The sequence below is a fragment of the Rhyacophila brunnea genome, unplaced genomic scaffold, assembly GCF_057557595.1.
Source record: "Rhyacophila brunnea isolate RB1 unplaced genomic scaffold, BYU_Rbru_1.0 scaffold_6, whole genome shotgun sequence".
Lineage (NCBI taxonomy): Eukaryota > Metazoa > Arthropoda > Insecta > Trichoptera > Rhyacophilidae > Rhyacophila > Rhyacophila brunnea.
In genome coordinates, this window is record NW_028233276.1 from 17553759 (window position 1) to 17572222 (window position 18464).

Here is an 18464-nt window from a genome sequence, read left to right on the forward strand (position 1 = left end):
TCTGTAAAGCATTTTAATTTACAGGTGGAGCTATATTTTGCCTGGCAAATTCAATATGAATAGTTGGGTGCTTGCGCTATAAAAGTTTCTTCAAATTTGACATTGACTTGTATGAATTTTTTATTTTACAAACATTACAGATGGCATAATTTGTAACTATTTCTTTGGAACGATTCCACACGAAACTTAACCTTTTAGTAGCCATTTTTACACAAATTGTTTATTAAGTATAATATAATTATTATCCATTTATACAATCACGCATACAATTTGAATTCAGTTTATGTTTATAAGTTCCAATTATAACACTAAAAAATCGAGAAACTCGACGTGACAAAACCAGATAAACGCGTAGTCAGTTAGCGTTATAAGAACGCTGCTATTCCGGCTTGCAACTGACGTCAACTCGATGTAAATATCTTACTCAACTGAATCTAAAACTAAACCCAGTCGCATACTAAACATACGCGAGTCGCGACGCCGAGGTGTGATGATTTCATACGTAGCAAGACTACAAACTATCTAGCGGACGGCGAGTCACATACCATGCGTCGAACTACGGAACTCGATAAAGTCTCATACTCAACTGAAACCAAAAACTCTTAAAACTCAAAACTAAGGCGAACTCAAATAGTATACTATAAAACGAATGACCATTTCTGTCCTTCACTATACCAACTTTACAACAGAGGAGAAAGGGAGAACAATGACAGTTGAGTATAATATCACGGCTAGACATACGTGTATCGTGATATCTCGCTCGCGCGCATTTAATATCAATAGCGTTGAAAGTCAACCAGCATTACGCGAGTCACTGCTAGACGCGACTCGGCGCGGGGCAAGTCACTGCGATGACATCATCAAATGCGTTCGAATTCGAACATCTAATACGTTTCAAGTTTCTTGAAACAAGTTTATTGGGCCACAAATACTTAGTATGGATAGTTTCATCCGAAACTTAAGTACACAAACTGGTGACAGTATTTCCAACTCACCTCTACCGCACATGGTACGAATACTGATAATATAAACCGAACGGACTTTCAATACAAGGGTTAAACCAGTGCTCGAAATAGAAAATCTTACGAACCGAAGCGCTGAATAATCATTCAAAAATATCAAATTATGTTTAATATTTTTCGGATATCATAAGGGCGATATGCCTAATAATCAGGGTTTCATTTATACTTGAAGGGGCTCTGCGCTAATACATATTACCCCCCCCCCAATACAACATTAAAATGTAGTTTTTTTTTAAATGGGTAACTACTCATTTTTGCAAAATAACTTATTTTTCGTCAATTTTCTTAGAATTGGGCTCTTATCTTCAAAATTCTAGAAACTCGTACATTTGTGTATTCTTTTGCTGCAAGGTTCTTTTGTGATTTCAAATTATTTTTCAGGTTCCGGGGACCTACTAATTTAAGGTCCTGGACTTGTAGCCCCTTTAGCCCTTTTTGTAAATACGTCTGAAGTCCAAACTGCCTAAATTATATTATAGACCTTGTAAGACTAATCATTAATAAATACCATACACATTTTGTCAGCGCCGCAGACGATTTTTTCCCACGAATCAGTTCTTACAACTTTAAAAACTACATACCTACATGCAATATTATCTCAATAACATGAAACGGAACGCAATTTTCAAAGAAGCCACGAGCCGAAACGGTATCTTTTAGAATTTCACGAACAGGAATAACGCTCCGGTGCGTTCTGGTCTGTTTCGAGCCCTGGGCTAAACATAATATTGGATACCTAAAAGATGTTTTTTTTTCAAATTTTTTTAATATCTAATCGAAAATGATCGTAACTTTGTTAATAAGATGGTAATTTCAAAATTCTTTGTCGCACGAATAAAGTAAGAAATTAATCAATTTGAATTCCTATAAATAAATTAAAATGTTAATAATATTTTAAAACCATAATTGCTCTCTATTTACTCATGATTTTCCCATGAAAAATTGCCACCCATTTCACGCAATTGAGTATGTAGTTATGCTGAAGGTAACCAGGCTCCTTTTGCACAAAAGCTTTATACAAATGCACCAAGAAAATTTCACTGATGCAAAATACAGCCAGAATTAAAACGCATTGACCGGTTTTTTGTAATATAAATTATTAACAAAACAATCTGCTTCTCAATACGCAGAAAATAGTCACGCGGATTCAACTAATTTCGATTCTTATACTTGTCAAAGATTTCAATTTGAGCGAAACACGTGTAAGTCTCGTATACTATCAATTATTCAGAATTTTACATTCCACCTTTATTAAAGATAGTAATTATTGAATTCTGTATCTTGTGAATAAAGTAGGCTTAATGGCTCGTTTCCTACCCCCATTATACAGTATTGTTTATTGGCCCCAAAGTTAATGCTGAGTCTCTCGAGAAGAAAAGAAAAATCGATCACTCGTCTCTAAATGAGTCTTTGTTTATTTGCTATTCAAAATTATATTAATATTCGTGCAGCAGCGGTGAAATTTATTAAATTATTCCATCCTTTATTTAAATTAAATTGTCTTAATTTATAATAATGTGTGACCTTCTTTTGTCTTTCGTGAGTTTATTGTATCTCCTAAATTTAGTACGCCCACTTCGTTCCATTTATGGGCACCCAGTTTCCAGCGCATTATAGTATGCACTATAATAATATCCACCGTCGGTACGAATAACAATTTTGAATCATGAATTGACTAGTCTGTTACAGCAGATACATACGAATTCTTTACATTTTTTACAAGTGGGTATACTGTTGTATAGTTATCTGCGAACATGGAAACTACGTGGTTTAATGTGAAAGCATTCTGAAAAGTAAAGAATTTCCCAAAACCTAAGCACACAATTTGTACCGAAAGCAATTTATTTTTATTTTATTCAGTGGTGCACATAATTTTAAAACCATTTCTTTAAAATATTTAATATTTTAAGCGTCTTCATAAAAAATCCTTTGTATATCTGGGGATCAGAAATGTATTTATTTTGAATTTCTGGTTAATAAGTATTGATATTTTTCTATAGCTAGGTTAAGAAGAGTACACACTTTAAGAGTAGTCAGTGCGAAAGGTTATTTGCTGCCTTTGTATCACAAATATTTCTTTTAGTCAAATCAAAACACATTGTTCAACTCAGGTTGAGGTAGCTCTCAATAGACAAGTTTTTTTTTAGAATTTAGTGAGTTCTCTTCACAGAAACAGCTTCATGCAGCAAGCGAGTACCTATCGAAACAGTTCAAAGCTCACGGTACGAGATGATTCGTGTCCAACGTAGGCGGGGGGACTAATGGTAAGCAATAGCAGTGAGGAGTTTTACGTATTTGTATGTGTGTATGTATGGTTGTATGGATGTATTATTTGGTATTCACCACATACAAAAAAATATTTGACGATATGAGTAACTATCAAAGTTGTTGTTTGAGTTTACGTAATGCCTACTACAAAATAATACTGTCAAAACTGTGTAACGGGGGTAGAAAAAGTGCTTTGAAGCCTACTTTGCTCGCATGATACATAATTGAAAAATTACCAACTTAATTAAAGGTGGATTGTAAATTCTGCTAAAAAGTTACTTTTTAAACATCTTATATATTAATCAATCCTAATATTGCAGACCCGCTGAGCCTTAACGATATATACCCGGTCCCAGCCGTTGTATGATACTTACTACTAATTCATAAAAAATGATGAAATCGTCACATAGACAATATTTTTAAGACACTTAGCTTTTAGGAGCACCAAAATAGCCTAAGTGACCCGCAGAGATCCACTTACGTACCACTGCTCTAAACCCAACCCTTTTAGGCCGGCACATTTTAAATCACGCATTTACTTAATTAATTAATTAAGTATTTATCATTTTTCTCCACACTACATATACACACCATCCAGTCGGGTTGATTCACATTCTAATTAAACTATGAATTAATATATCGGCGGCGTTCTTCGACGTTGAAATTACTCAGTCTGGCGGGCACGCAGCTATTAATTTACCAGTTTTTGCATACAATGTAACACGGTACATTCCTCGATATTTGCATATATTTTTTTCTCCACCGTGCGCAACTTAAGTTATAGACAAAAACGACTGGCCATTTTTGCCGTTCCGGTGTTTAATATTTTGCCACGGAGGGGATTTTTTTTATTTAACTTGATAGGAAAGAACCGCCAACTAATTGCACAGTGTAAACATATTATATTATGTACGAGGGTGGGTCAATAAGTCCTTAGAAAAGCCGACAGGTGGCGCGACTAGTACTGTAAGCGGTTTGTTTTCATGCAGCGGCACTACCGATTCAGTATGCTGCGAAGTTTCAATCAGATTGGTCGGGTTGTTGTGTGTTTCTCGTACATTTAAAAAAAAAATTTGCTTGTGGAAAATGGAAAAATGGAAAATTGAGTTTAGAGCTGTTATTAAACATTTTAATATAAAAGGGTTAACAGCAAAGGAAATAAAAAATGAGTTGGATTTAGTTCACGGCATATCTGCTCCTTCACTTTCAACTATTTATAACTGGTTAAATGAATTTAAACGTGGTCGTACATCAACAAAGGATGAACCACGCTCAGGACGTCCTGTAGAGGTGACTACACCAGAAATGATCAATAAAATCCACGAAATGGTGTTAAGTGACCGAAGATTAAAGTTGAGTGAGATAATTGAGGTTACAGGGATCTCAAAAGGTAGCGTCATTTCTATTTTACATGACAAATTGGGCATGAAAAATATTTCTGCAAGATGGGTGCCGCGTTTGCTCACAGTCGACAATAAACGCAATAGGGTGGTGGCCTCTAAAGCCCTGTTGTCGCTCATGCAACGCAATCCGGATGATTTTTTTCGTCGCTTTGTGACTGTGGATGAAACATGGATACACCACTATACTCCCGAGACGAAAGAACAGTCAAAGCAGTGGATTGCGAAGGCAAACCATGTCCAAAGAAGGCGAAAACCGTAAAATCAGCTGGTAAGGTTATGGCTACTGTATTTTGGGATGCACGTGAAATTATTTTCGTTGACTATTTGGAAAAAGGAAAAACAATAACAGGGGATTATTATGCATCTTTATTGGACCAGCTAAAAAACAAAATTGAAGAAAAACGGCCTCATTTAAACAGGAAAAAAATCCTCTTTCAACAGGACAATGCCCGTGTTCACACATGTTTACGATCAATGGCTAAAATTGAAGAATTGAAGTTCGAATTGGTCGACCACCCACCGTATTCGCCAGATTTAGCCCCCAGTGACTTTTTCCTTTTCCCAAACTTAAAAAAATGGCTAAGTGGACAACGTTTTTTTTCAAATGAAGAAGTCATCGATCGGACAAATGCTTATTTTGAGGACCTTCCGAAAACTTATTTTTCTGACGGTTTAAAAAAAATTGAGAAACGTCTTACCAAGTGTATTGAGCTCCAAGGAGATTATGTTGAGAAATAAAAAAAAAATACAAAAATAAAAACTGTTTTAATGCTTTTTTCTAAGAAATTATTGACCCACCCTCGTACCTACATATATTTAAACGTCGTGGAATTAAAAATCATATATTAAATAAAGAAATAAGTAAGTAGCCCCGTGGATGCTATTTTTATGAGAAAATATCGATTATGAGCCTCTTCGGATATAATATCCTTACCAAGGAATTCAATACCAATACAATATATTATTATATAGCTGTCACGCCCACAGTGGGCCCTAGACTACCTACACTGATTACATTCTACTATTCGACAAGCCAATCGATACGACTGCATAACAATTCGTTTCCCGTGGTCCAGGGAATCAATACGTTCTTTCTGATCAGCGACGGACAGAACAGGGAATGTCTTAAGTAACTTTTAACTCAAAAACGGATTGAGACTGACGGCGAGCGGTACACGGTTAAAACCAAATGCCGCCTGTTGAATGCATGTATTCTGTCGACTTTGTTTTACGGTAGGGTGTCGTCGCACCTAACGTAGCTAAGGGCATACTTATGTTGAACTTCGATAGGGCTCCCTCCCGTTTCTTATAGTCAGAGCCGCCGACTTCAATTTAGATTTTAGACTTTTGCGTCGTGTGAAAATCCGTGTAGGTACAGTAAGGACGCTGTTAATCGAAAAAATGCCAACACGATAATTCGTTGACAATAATTATTACATTATAAAGACTCAAAACTTAAATTTTGACACGTATAGTTTTTGTAAAGCTTACTATTTGAGAGAAATGCGTGTATTGAATAATGATGTAAAAATGTCAAATCGTTAATTTTTTATAAAAAACTCGGTTGTCAATCTTTTTGTTTAATGGTCAATGATCAGTTTTTAATGTTTTCCGTTGATTTATACATAATAATAATAATATGATCTGCAGTTCTTTGTTTCTTATATTTAACAACGCAGCATTGAGAATAATTCATATTTGCGTTTTATGACGTTAATTGTGAATAATTATTGTGTGTTTGGACAGATGGGTACATAATGTAGAAATACCTACCTGCCACTGCGAGACATTTGATATTGGTTTGGTATTCAATTTTATCTATTATTATTTTTTATGCGCTGTCTTTCTTGGCGGTCGCATACGAATTTATTTTCTCATATTTTCAATTTAATTTATTGAGATACATACTATATTCCGTGATTGTGGTTCTTAAAAATATCATTTGGTATGTGGCCTAGTTAATGAGAAACTAATTCGAAATGTTCGGCAATCTGTCAGTTTGAAGTGTTTCTGTTTATTTTTCAGCGAAGGAAATTTTCGGTAAGTAGAGAAAGTTGTAGGTACGGTGATGTCATGTGTTCATCCGTGAAGTTATATTATGTCAATATGTATATTAATTATTAATATGGTGTTTCCCTTTGACTAAAAATACTATTAAATCCGTCCAATAGAGACCATTTAACATTTTTATTACATCGCTCTAAAAATGTTCAGACGTGTCTGTGAAAAACGTTTGTGCATTGATTTTCTTATGGATTGTGTCCTTTGTTTAGAGGTCTATTTAATGCACGCTGCACCTTTTGCAGCGTTATGACAGTTGTGTCAGGATGGTGTAAGGTTTGTAAATTTCGTAGACGTCAGATTCAAATATGGAATGAAAAAAAAACAAAACGAATCGCAGCGGTTGCGCGCGCACCATTCACGTTTTCCATCTTCGGGGTTGGCGCCCCTGCCCGACACGTCAACACACACTCACACTATTTTCCGAACGTCATCGCACCCACACAGCAACGCGGGCAGAGCCGCGCGCGCGCCAGACCGTCTGGAAAATGTTTCGCAGACTAACCACAAGCGCCGCCGCCTAGAGCGGGTCAGGGTGATAAGCGTAGCCGTCCGTGTCCTCCGCCCGTACTCCACAAACAAAAAAAAAATATCCAACTGTCAAATTGGAACCTTTGTTTATCATTGTACTATAACTATACATAAACCAGGTGTGAAATATAATGAAGCGTTGCTGTATTCATATGTGTTCGTAATATAAAAAAGCAAAATATCGTAGACTTCTTGTATAATCAATGCGTTTTCATTTCGTTTGAATAAATAATCATTCCCTTATTGGTATTACAATATGTGGTGTTGCCGGCGAATAAACTCGGCCGATTGGCCCCTAGGATCTATTATTGAAGGTAAAATAACACAAAAAGCGGATAATGGCTCCGAATTATATTGAATGGCTTTCTTTGTGGATGTTTTAAAAGCTTGCCGTTTGGCTCCTCGGGGAGTGGAAAACACTCCTCCACGCTGTATTATCTATTTTTGCACGGCCCGCGAATCGATCGGCCGTCCTCTTTGGATAATTTTGTTTCAATTTCCATTGCTTCTACTTTTACCTACACGTTTGCACGATTGGCGGTAATGCTGGTGGTTATTACTTTTTTGAACGCTTTGTGCTGAATATACACAATACTTGTACAACTTCTAATTTATTATTTACTTCAATTGAGCGACATCTATGTAGATATCTTTGCAATGTTCCCAGTTGTTGCATTAATTTGAATTTTAAATACAATTCGAAGTGTAATTTGTGGTTTGTTCTACACGTTGTAATAACAGCAATTCTGTATTACGTTCTTATTGCATCTGCTCGTTACGTAATGTATATTTCAGGTCAAGTATTAATTTTATTATAGAATAAAACACTAATAGTTATTGTTATTAATATGAATTAATTATAATATGTTTCTTGTTTGTTTTATAATACGGTTGTATTTAATGACAACCGCTTACCCTTATTAACACTGAATTTAATTATAGAATTAAACATGGCTAACATTACCATTTAACTGACAATTCTTGGCGTAAGAATATAGCAGTAAATTTATATATTTTAATAACTATCTGTAGCAGTTTTATTCAATTAAATTTACTCTAATTTTAATCAAAGTGACTCCCCGACAGTGTTGCCATATTTTTCTATGCTGATTATAGTACAAAAGCGTAAAAATTATAGTATTTCTGATAAATGTATAGTACAGGAACATTTTTCGTCTGGAATCCTTTAAAATTATAGTATTTAGGTATATTTGGCGTAAAATTGTAGTATTTTACATTTTTCGCGGAATTAAAATTATAGTATTGTACTATAAATAATTATAGTACGGTTGGCATCACTGCTCCCCGATGATATTAATTATTGCGGATTACGCATTGTACATTTTGTTTTAATTTTCATTCCTATACATTTTTTTGGCCATGAAAATCAGTGTTAGGGGTCCTCCATAAATGACCTCATGATTTTCGATACTTTTTTAAACCCCCCAAATCACAAAATCGTTTACCCTCTATCTAAATTACGTCATATTTATGAGCCATATTCAATTTAAAAAAAAACGTAAGTGATGGATGTCAGTAAGTACATACTTCTCGCGGATTTTTTTATTCTTCAAAAGGATGTTTATATTTAGATGGTTTTGTTATGTAACAACCCATTTTCTACAACTCCTCTGACTTATTTCGTCACAAATCATTGCATAATATCGTCATATTATATCCCTTAAGGGGGAAGGTGTTCCATGTCAGCTATTTTCTGGTATTTTCAGAGGTTAAGCCTGAATAGTACGTAAGATTTGTAGAAAAACTATTTATATCATTATGAAGCTTATTCATCGTCAAATATTTATGTAAAACATTTGATAACTTTACTACATAAAGTATTTTTATGACGTAAAATAATATTCTTTGAAACCGTGAAACGTGATAATTGAGAACGAAGCCATATTTTTGTGACATTAATAGGCTGTGATGATGACAAATTTTTCCCTTAATTATTATCTCAAACGATTTATTATAGATAGTTGTAATGTTATAAAACATAATGTAGTAAAATATATTCAGTATAATTATAATATTTGCAGTTTCTATTGGTTCTAAATCTAATGGAAGCGAGTGGACATTTTGTTATTTAAATATGCTACAATTATAGACATACGAAATAATATAAAGCTACGTATCAGAAGGTTTATCATTAATCATTGAATAAATGATGAAATATCTTGTTAGTTATAAATTTATAATACTAAATAGAGACCTTTTTAAAACAACTGTTTCCACGAAATATTCGACCATCTTGATATCCGCCAGACCCACCTGCGAATTGGTGTATGATGTATGGAATCTTTAGCTGGTATTATTTTAACTTTATATGACCAAAAAAATACGCCAACACACAAGTATTGTACAAAAATATGTTTATAAAAGTGAATGCTACAAATTGAACACAAAAATAGGCGAAACAAACACAAATTCGAACATATTATTCAAAAGGAAAACATATTTTGACATTTGAGGACAAAACAAAAAAAAATCTGAAGAAATTTGTATTTGCGTCAATTCTACGTTATGTCATACTAAATCATACATTATAATTTTTAACACTGTTGCAATCTATTTTGCCTAATATTGCAACATAGCAATCAGTTTTCTGTCCCTTTCTATAACTATCTCCCTCTACATTCAAAATAATTATGATTGTAGTAGGTATGTATTTTATAAATTGTGATAGATTTTATTTTATTTCAGTGACATATATCGGGTCGTCCAGTATTGCCATATCTACTAAAATATTATTGAATTGATATTTTAGTAAATAAGAGAATGAAGTTTTTCACCATTTGTATCTACTATTAGTTTTACTATTTTTATTTAATAAATAATACACATGAGGTTTTACGAATTTCACATTTGTTATTAAACATACTTACATAATTTAGAACACCCCAAACACATCGCGAAGTAAAAATATCTATATTTTTTACTTAGCCAAAATTATGAATCAACATAGGTTAGGTACCTACTGATGTTTATATTACAGAAAATTTAACTTTTACTAAATTATGAATTTGCGAGATTATAATAATACAGATGATTTTAAAGAATACTTTCATCAAATAACATAATAATGGATGCCTGTACTTACATAATATTTTCCAATGTAATTTTTTTTTTTAAAACTAACTTTAATTTCGAAAGTTTAGCCTGGTAATACTATGAACGTCATTTATTTCAGCGGGAATGCGAAATTTTCATCCTCGGTTTTTGACATAGGTACCTAACAATATTATCACAATTATTTATATCGATTGTACTTACAAAAAATGCCACGAACTCACTATCCGATGGCTGGAAGTTCCAAAAAAAGACGTAGGAGAAAAGATGGAAATATTAATACATTAAAAACACAAAGGTTTGAAATTATTATTTTATAATTTGACATAATTATACATAGTTGAAAAAACCACATTTCACAGAAAATTTTGGTTCACAATATTTATTTATCTTGCAAAAGGAAGTTTTGCGTATTACTTATTAATACACACAATTAAGTATAATGATCATTTGTACTTATATCATTTTTATATTATGTTTGTGCCATGTCTTATTCGAAATTAGTGTGTCTGTGACAAAAATTATAATCTGGTACAATAATTAATAGCAGCTATACATTTTGTTTTCTGTTAACTATCTACTAAACTAATATTTTTGAATGTATTATAGTATTGATATATTGCCGAAGACTATGCCTGAGCATGGAAATCCTCAAAGCATACTACCTGAACCAGAATTTCATCCCACATTTGAACACGAACACGAAGAATTTATTATAGAAAATGAAATTGAAGATTCAAGCCCTAAATTCCGTGTAGAAGGCCGTAGAATTATAGACTTTTCATATTTTTTCCAACAACTTCAATTAATTAGCCACCATGATTCTCCATTTAATTGTAATTTATCACATTTAGAAATTTTTGGGGAAAATCGGGATAACTTTAGTAGTACATTTTTTATTCAATGTAAACTTTGTGGTAAAAAATTAAAATTATATACCACTGAAATGAACAAAAACAAAATGAATCTGTGTGACGCATTTGTATCCAGTATAATCAGTATCGGCAGTGGATTTTCAAATCTGGAAGAAATGTGTTCAGCAATTGACGTACCATCGATTACAGCAAGAACATACAGAAAGAGTCAACAGAAGGTGTACGAGTGGTTTGAAGAAACCAAAAATAAGAGTATGGAAAACGCTGCGAAAGAAGAGCGACAACTTGCAATCGAAAATGGTGACGTCGATTCTTCTGGTATTCCCATGATATCAGTTGTTGCAGACGGCTGTTGGTCGAAACGTTCATACAGATGCAATTATTCCGCAGCATCTGGCGCTGCCACGATCATTGGTCAAAGAACCGGAAAGATTTTGTACATGTCAGTGAAAAATAAATATTGCGATTTGTGCGCCAAAGCTAAAAATAAAAATATCCCTGCTCAACAACATAAATGCTTTTTAAATTATACCGGTCCGTCAGGTGGAATGGAATCTACAGCAATATTAGAAGGCTTTAAAGAATCTATTAATACACATGGATTGATTTATTCAAAATTGATTGCTGATGGAGATTCCAGCACATACAAAAAAATTCTTGATTGTCACCCTTATCCGAATGTAACTGTCGAGAAAGTTGAATGTAAAAACCATTTAATTAGAAATTATTGTGGCAAAATAGAGGCATTAACCAAAGACACAAGATATCCCTTGAATGTAAGAAAAATCATTGCGTCAAGAAAAAGACGTCTGCGGAAAGCCGTCATAGGTGCAATCAAGTATAGAAAACTACAAGATAGTACTTTCGAAGAAAAGGTTATCGCTCTGAAAAAAGATTTATTTAATGGACCGCACCATGTTTTTGGAGACCATACTTCTTGTCTACCATATTTTTGTACAAATGAACCAAATACAGAGGACATGCTTGATGTAAATTATGTACCAGCATTAAAAGAATGCAGTCTATTTTCTCAATTAATGATATATAATTCTCGTTTGGTGCTAAATTCAAAAAGTTTAATTTATAATTTTTCTACTAATATTTCAGAATCTTTTAATAACATGATTGCAAAATTTGTAGGCGGCAAGAGAATTAACTACTCTCAAAGACAATCGTACATGGGACGATGTGCAGCGGCGGTAATCGCATTTAATACAAATAAGTTACATTGCACAATTCAAAAACAAGTTTATAAAAATAGCCCAAAAGCCTTCATAAATCGCTTAGAATCAAGAAGGTTGAAAATAAATAAAAAAAAAATAGGAAAATCTTGGCGAAAACCAATACATACTGTTCCTTTATCTAATCCAGATTATGGAGAGAGTTGCCAAAAACCTGATATGGACAAAAATCAATATCAATTGTTAAAAGAAACTTTTTTGAAAAAACTCAAACTGACAAACTATGAGAGGAGGGATATAGAAAGACGCACCGTATTACAATCTGAATGTGCAGAATGGCTAGAAAGGCGACGAAACCTTCTTACTGCCTCTGTTTTTGGTAAGGTGTGTAAGCGGCGAGAAAATACAAAATTTGGGCCTTTGGTAAAACGTTTATTATAAAGCCAATCATTAGCCAACGTGAAAGCGGTAAAATATGGTAAAGAAAATGAATCAATAGCTTTACAACAGCTTAGTGTACAAGAACGGATTAAGATTGAGAGATGTGGATTGTTTATCGATGATGTGTATGATTTTATCGGTGCAACGCCAGATGGCATCAGCGATGATGATACAATTATTGAAATAAAATGTCCTTTCTCAGCTGCTGGAATAAGTGCAGATGAAGCTATTGTACAGAAAAAAATTAAATTTTGGAAAGTAGATAAAGACAGGAATATGGTAATAGATAAAAATCACGATTGGTACTTCCGAGAATCTGAAGAAGAAGTCAGAGATATTTTCACTCCTCTGGAGGACACAGCGAAAAGGTTGAATCTACGAGTAAATGTGGGAAAGACCAAGTATTTGAAAATGACAAGAGGCATTGAACCCTCTGGAAACATTGGAATAAGAAACTCCTCGTTCGAGAGAACCTCTCTCTTCAAGTACTTGAGCTCCAACATTACCTCTAAAAATGAAATGTCCCTAGAGCTCTCTGACCGACTGAGAAGTGGAAATGCAGCGTACTTCGCGCTGAGTCGTCTGTTCAGGTCCAAAATGCTGTCCATCAAAACGAAATTCCGGGTGTATAACGTGGTCATCAAGCCAATCGTCATGTATGGATGTGAAACGTGGGGTTTAACAGAAAAACAAGAAAAGGCGCTCCAAGTGTTTGAAAACAGAATCCTCCGGAGAATACTTGGACCCGTCAATGAGAACCACCGGTGGCGCATCCGCACAAACGCTGAGCTCTTCGACCGATACCAACCTAGAATCACTAATATTCTGAGGTCAAGAAGGCTCAGATGGGCGGGCCACGTTGTACGATCTGAACGATCTAGAACTCTCTATAAGATTTACAAAGGCACACCAGCTGGCACTCGACCTCTTGGCCGCCCTCGACGGAGATGGGCGGACAACATTCAAAGGGATGCGGAAAGGCTGGGGATAGTCAACTGGGAAGAGAGAGCGCTGGACAGAGATGCCTGGAAAAACGTTGTGCAGTCGGCCATGGACCTGAACGGCCCCTAGCGCCAGTTTAATAATAATAATTGGTACTTCCAGATTCAGGGGCAGCTTCATATTACTAAGAAAGATGTCTGTATATTTGGAGTTTGGACGGGACATAATTTTCCTGTTAAAATAGAATTAATCAAAAAAGACGAGACATTTTGGATTGAAAAGATTGAAAAAAAGATATATCACTTTTATATGAATTGTCTACTGCCAGAAATAGTAGATCCCAGAACCAGTAGATCTATGAATATTAGAGAACCAGAAAGGCTGAATTTCTAAATTTTTATTTTAAATTTTATTATGCTTAATATATTTTCAACAAGTCTATATTACATCACTATTTTATAGTTCATCAAGATATATCTAATTTACTAATATAGTTTACTGTTACGAGACACCCAGAACGAGTGTAATTTTATGAAATTCAAAATAATATGTATACTTACATCTAAATAATGATACCTGCAGATCTTGCTGGCGATTCCACTGCGCCATATTTTGTATAAGCATTCGTCTCTGCAGCCGTGAGTTTTGGTTCCGTGTAAAAAGTACATTTTGTTCTCAAGGTCAAAAACCAAATTGGTTGTGCCAATGGCTTATAACCATTCCTCATAAATGATTATAACTGATATCACCTCATAACTGATCAGTGCCACGCACGAGTTAACTCGCGGGATCTTTTAAACGTCATAACTTCTGAATGAACTGTTTGTGTATATTTTCTTAACAATATTTATCATTTTAGTGTGAAAATATTCACGTTAAACATGTTGATTTGGTAAATTTTCACAAATATTTATCATTCTATTCTTATTTCATATTTTTTAAGGGATTCGTTTTATTCCAAAAATAACTGACCTACAAGTACCCACCTGGTAAAAATTGAATTTGGATTGGATGGAATTTCCTAGTAGATGTTCCAACTAAACAACATGACGCTTTCTATATATTATTTACTGTTAGTTTTGAAATTATTGTATTTGAAATAAATAATGTATCAATAATAAACATAGAAATCAATAGATATATAAAATAGATATCACAGTTTAAAAATCAGAAAGATCAATGCATATTACCATTGTTTATGTTACAATATAAAACAACATTTATCATTGAACGTAGGTACCAAGAAAAATAGACTTCATTAAAATGTGTCAATATAGTATATACCCGATATAATTATATAAATTATTATATTGTTAATTACTCTGTGGGGTCCATATATACTGCTTCAATTGTAATTTAATTTTACAGTATAATTATTTATGTTAAGTACTTGATTTACTTATTATATGTACAAATGTAATATACTTACCTACTTATTAGGATATATCTTGGTGAATTTTAAAATAAGAGGAAATTAAATGGAGGTCATCGTGTCTAACTAGATGTCTAACTAGACGTTGTTAAGTCTTATATAAATATTTATACATTATTAAATTGTTTTTCTGTTTTTTATTGATGTAAAGACATGGCATGTATTCAAAGTAATAACAAATTAGCTGTGTACTATTTATTTAACTTATATTAAAACCCCAAGATTGATTTCGTCTTACGACATATTTTATTCTTCTAAGTTTTACTATGACATTGTAATATGAACCATGGATATAGTATAGTACTTAAAAAAATCAAAACTGGTAATATATTATTTCAATATTTAATAGTCAATTTTCATTTGAAGTCAGCATTTAATTACTGGTATAACACATAATTATTAACTGATATCTACAACTTCAGATGGACAAATTAATTGATATATCATATTATCAGTTTTCATTTCCTTTCAACAATGTATTCATTCTAGCAGCTATTTTAAATATCTTACTAGTTTTTATGTCATGGCACCTTACAAAGGCTCCGAGCAACCGTATACTGAGCTTCGAGAACAGATGTTTACGACGGATACTGGGTGTGCGGTAATTTTAGAAGTAACGGGAGATAAAAGAACGCACCAAATAGCCTCGCATCACGTTGAGAGTGAATACGCAACTTTGTACCTGGCCCGGCCACGTGCTGCGAGTGCCTGAAGAGAATCCCAATCTGGTTTGCCTGTTCTTCAAGCCAACCGGATTCCGGCGTCCTGGATGGCCGCTAAATACTATCTATATAGCATATCTGGCGGAGTTACGGGCTGCTAGTATGACCTGGAACGATGCAAAAAAACTAGAGTGACAGAGATTCTTGGAGGCGCCGCATTGTATCCATATGCTGCAACTAAGATGCAGATATAGCCGAAGAGAAGAATTAATATACAGCATCTAGAAAACTTAAAGTCTTTGAAATGGTGTTAGAAAGACAATGTTTCTAATATCAAAGTGATATTGAGGATGAAAAAGAAAAGACTTGGAGAGTAAGCTCTACCAAATGACATACCTGATATGATACAAGTAACTGATATGCAAAATTATATTATATTTTAGAATATTATGAATCAATTTAGCAACTTTTATATCATTATCGATAATAAATTTAGTGCAAAAATGTTTTTATAAAATTGTTTTATTTTTTAAACATTAGTCACTTTATATTTACCTTGTGTAATTGTACTATTAAATCTATAAAATGGGTGTATATGCTTGATGGTCGACGTCATAAATCACGCCATGTTCGAATCCTACGCCGAAAGTCGGATTTATTTCATTATTAATTAAAAGATTTATTTCATTCCATCTTATTCATATGAAACCGTCGACAAGCAAAGATCTCGGTAGACATTTTCTCCATCTGCAAAAAACATAACATATGAACTGTTAATAGTGTGATTTTTAATCTTTTATAGTGTGCGACTGTTTGAAGAATGGTAATTAAAACGGATTAGTGATAATACAAAGCATCAAAAAAGATTGATTAACTAAAATAAAGTAATCAGGTAGGTAACATGTTTAATAACAACTAGAACGCCTTAGATTATATCAAACAAATAAATATGAAATCACAGGCATTCTCGCAATAACCTCCAAACTAACCACGCAACTAACCTCAAAAAAAGTAGTCGGAATTATGAAACATTGAAAGTATGTGTAGACTAAGAAAACAATAAATTAACACTTGAATAATATATGCAAAACACACAGAATACTACTACAGTAATAAATAACATAATATTGTACTTACAGATAGTGTTTCTTATTCCTGATATAAAACACAATTCCTTCGTTAGGTATCTTGCAATTTGCTATCAACATAATCTGACAGCAGAGAGTTTTTTCTATTAGTCTATGGCCAAAAATACGGATTTACTTGGCCGGCTAAAAAAAAGATTTTAATATAGCAAGAACATTTTGAATATGCGACAAATAAATAAAAGTATATATAATATAGTTGTTAAAAAAATCTGTGTACATTATAAAATATATTTAATATTATAAATACATATATTTTTTAAATTCATGTTATAATTTGTAAACGACGAAGCACGTCAGCTAATACGCATAGTAAATGTTTAAACTTTGGTAATCAAATTCGAATGTGACAGAAAGAGAAAGAAAAACTTTTTAATCATATTAGCATGCGTAAAAGAGATGTAACATAATATCACTTTCACTTTAAAAATCATACCTAGTATTCAATGTCATAGTTCAACTTTAAATGAAAAAACAGAAACTCTAGGTAAGCATGTGTGCCCTTAAGCTTATAAATAAATCGGTTGAGGGTATTGGATTTAAATTGATTTTCACAAAGTTGTTGCATACACTTTAATAAAACCTATATTTTGATAAAAATATACAGATCTGGGTTTTTTATCAAGCCTGCTTATGGTATTTTAGCATGTATATGGATTGTGGATGTCAATACATTATCGACACTCTCTTTTGTCAATATTGTGAAATCTTTTGGTACCTATATATTTCGATATTTAGGTTTTGATACGGTACGTATGGGTAGGTACTAGAGGTGAGTTGAAAATACTGTCACCAGTTTGTGTAGGTACTCAAGTTTCGGATGAAATTACCCATACTAAGTATTTGTGGCCCAATAAACTTATTCCAAAAAACTTGTGATGATATCATCGCGAGTCGCTGTTCTGTGGACTCGCCAGTTGGTAGACTTTCAACACTATTGACGTTAAATGCGCACGAACGAAATAGCACTTGAATATAGGTATATTTTAATTTATTAGTCTATTGCGTTCGAATGTATGAATAATAGGTGATAAATTTTGTGTCGCAGCACAGTGGTGAGATGACGCACAGGCTTAGGCTTGTTATGCCGGGTCCACACTGGTAACATGTCGCGCGACAACCTCGTTAAATTTTACGATACTTATCATAATTGCTTAAGAAATTTTACGATAATTATCATACTTATCGTAAAATTTAACGAGACTGTCACGCGACATGTTGCCAGTGTGGACCCGGCATTATATACCGCTCAAAACATGTTTGAAATTTAAAAAAAAATCACTGTTATTCATTTATGTTAACAATAATTTTGTAACCTAACAGAAAAACAACTCATAATTTTAAAATTTTATATTAAATGGGACTTTTCGACAAGCGGAGCTCAGCGTATTTTTAGCGATTATATTGAAGCCGATACACAGTCTTGAGT

The 18464-nt window shown here is 33.4% G+C and overlaps 1 protein-coding gene and 1 long non-coding RNA gene across 17 annotated transcripts in view; one reads left to right on the plus strand and one right to left on the minus strand.

Moving 5' to 3' along the window:
• ens (MAP7 domain containing protein ensconsin) overlaps positions 1–18464 on the plus strand; it is a 536619-nt gene that overhangs the window by 82059 nt on the left and 436096 nt on the right. For 2 of the 16 annotated variants that reach the window (XM_085956455.1, XM_085956456.1), the window contains exon 1: positions 6527–6733. The exons of 13 other annotated variants lie outside the window; for them this stretch is intronic. The gene's annotated coding sequence lies outside the window, so the exon portion shown is untranslated. Of the gene's footprint in view, positions 1–6526; positions 6734–18464 lie in introns of those variants that run through there. One more of the 16 variants, XM_085956450.1, reaches the window with a different exon arrangement.
• LOC147065332 (uncharacterized) lies at positions 15377–17072 on the minus strand. The gene is made up of 3 exons (XR_015071793.1): positions 17028–17072; positions 16446–16637; positions 15377–16057 (listed from the first exon to the last, which is right to left on the minus strand). It is a non-coding gene; the product is annotated as an uncharacterized LOC147065332 (long non-coding RNA).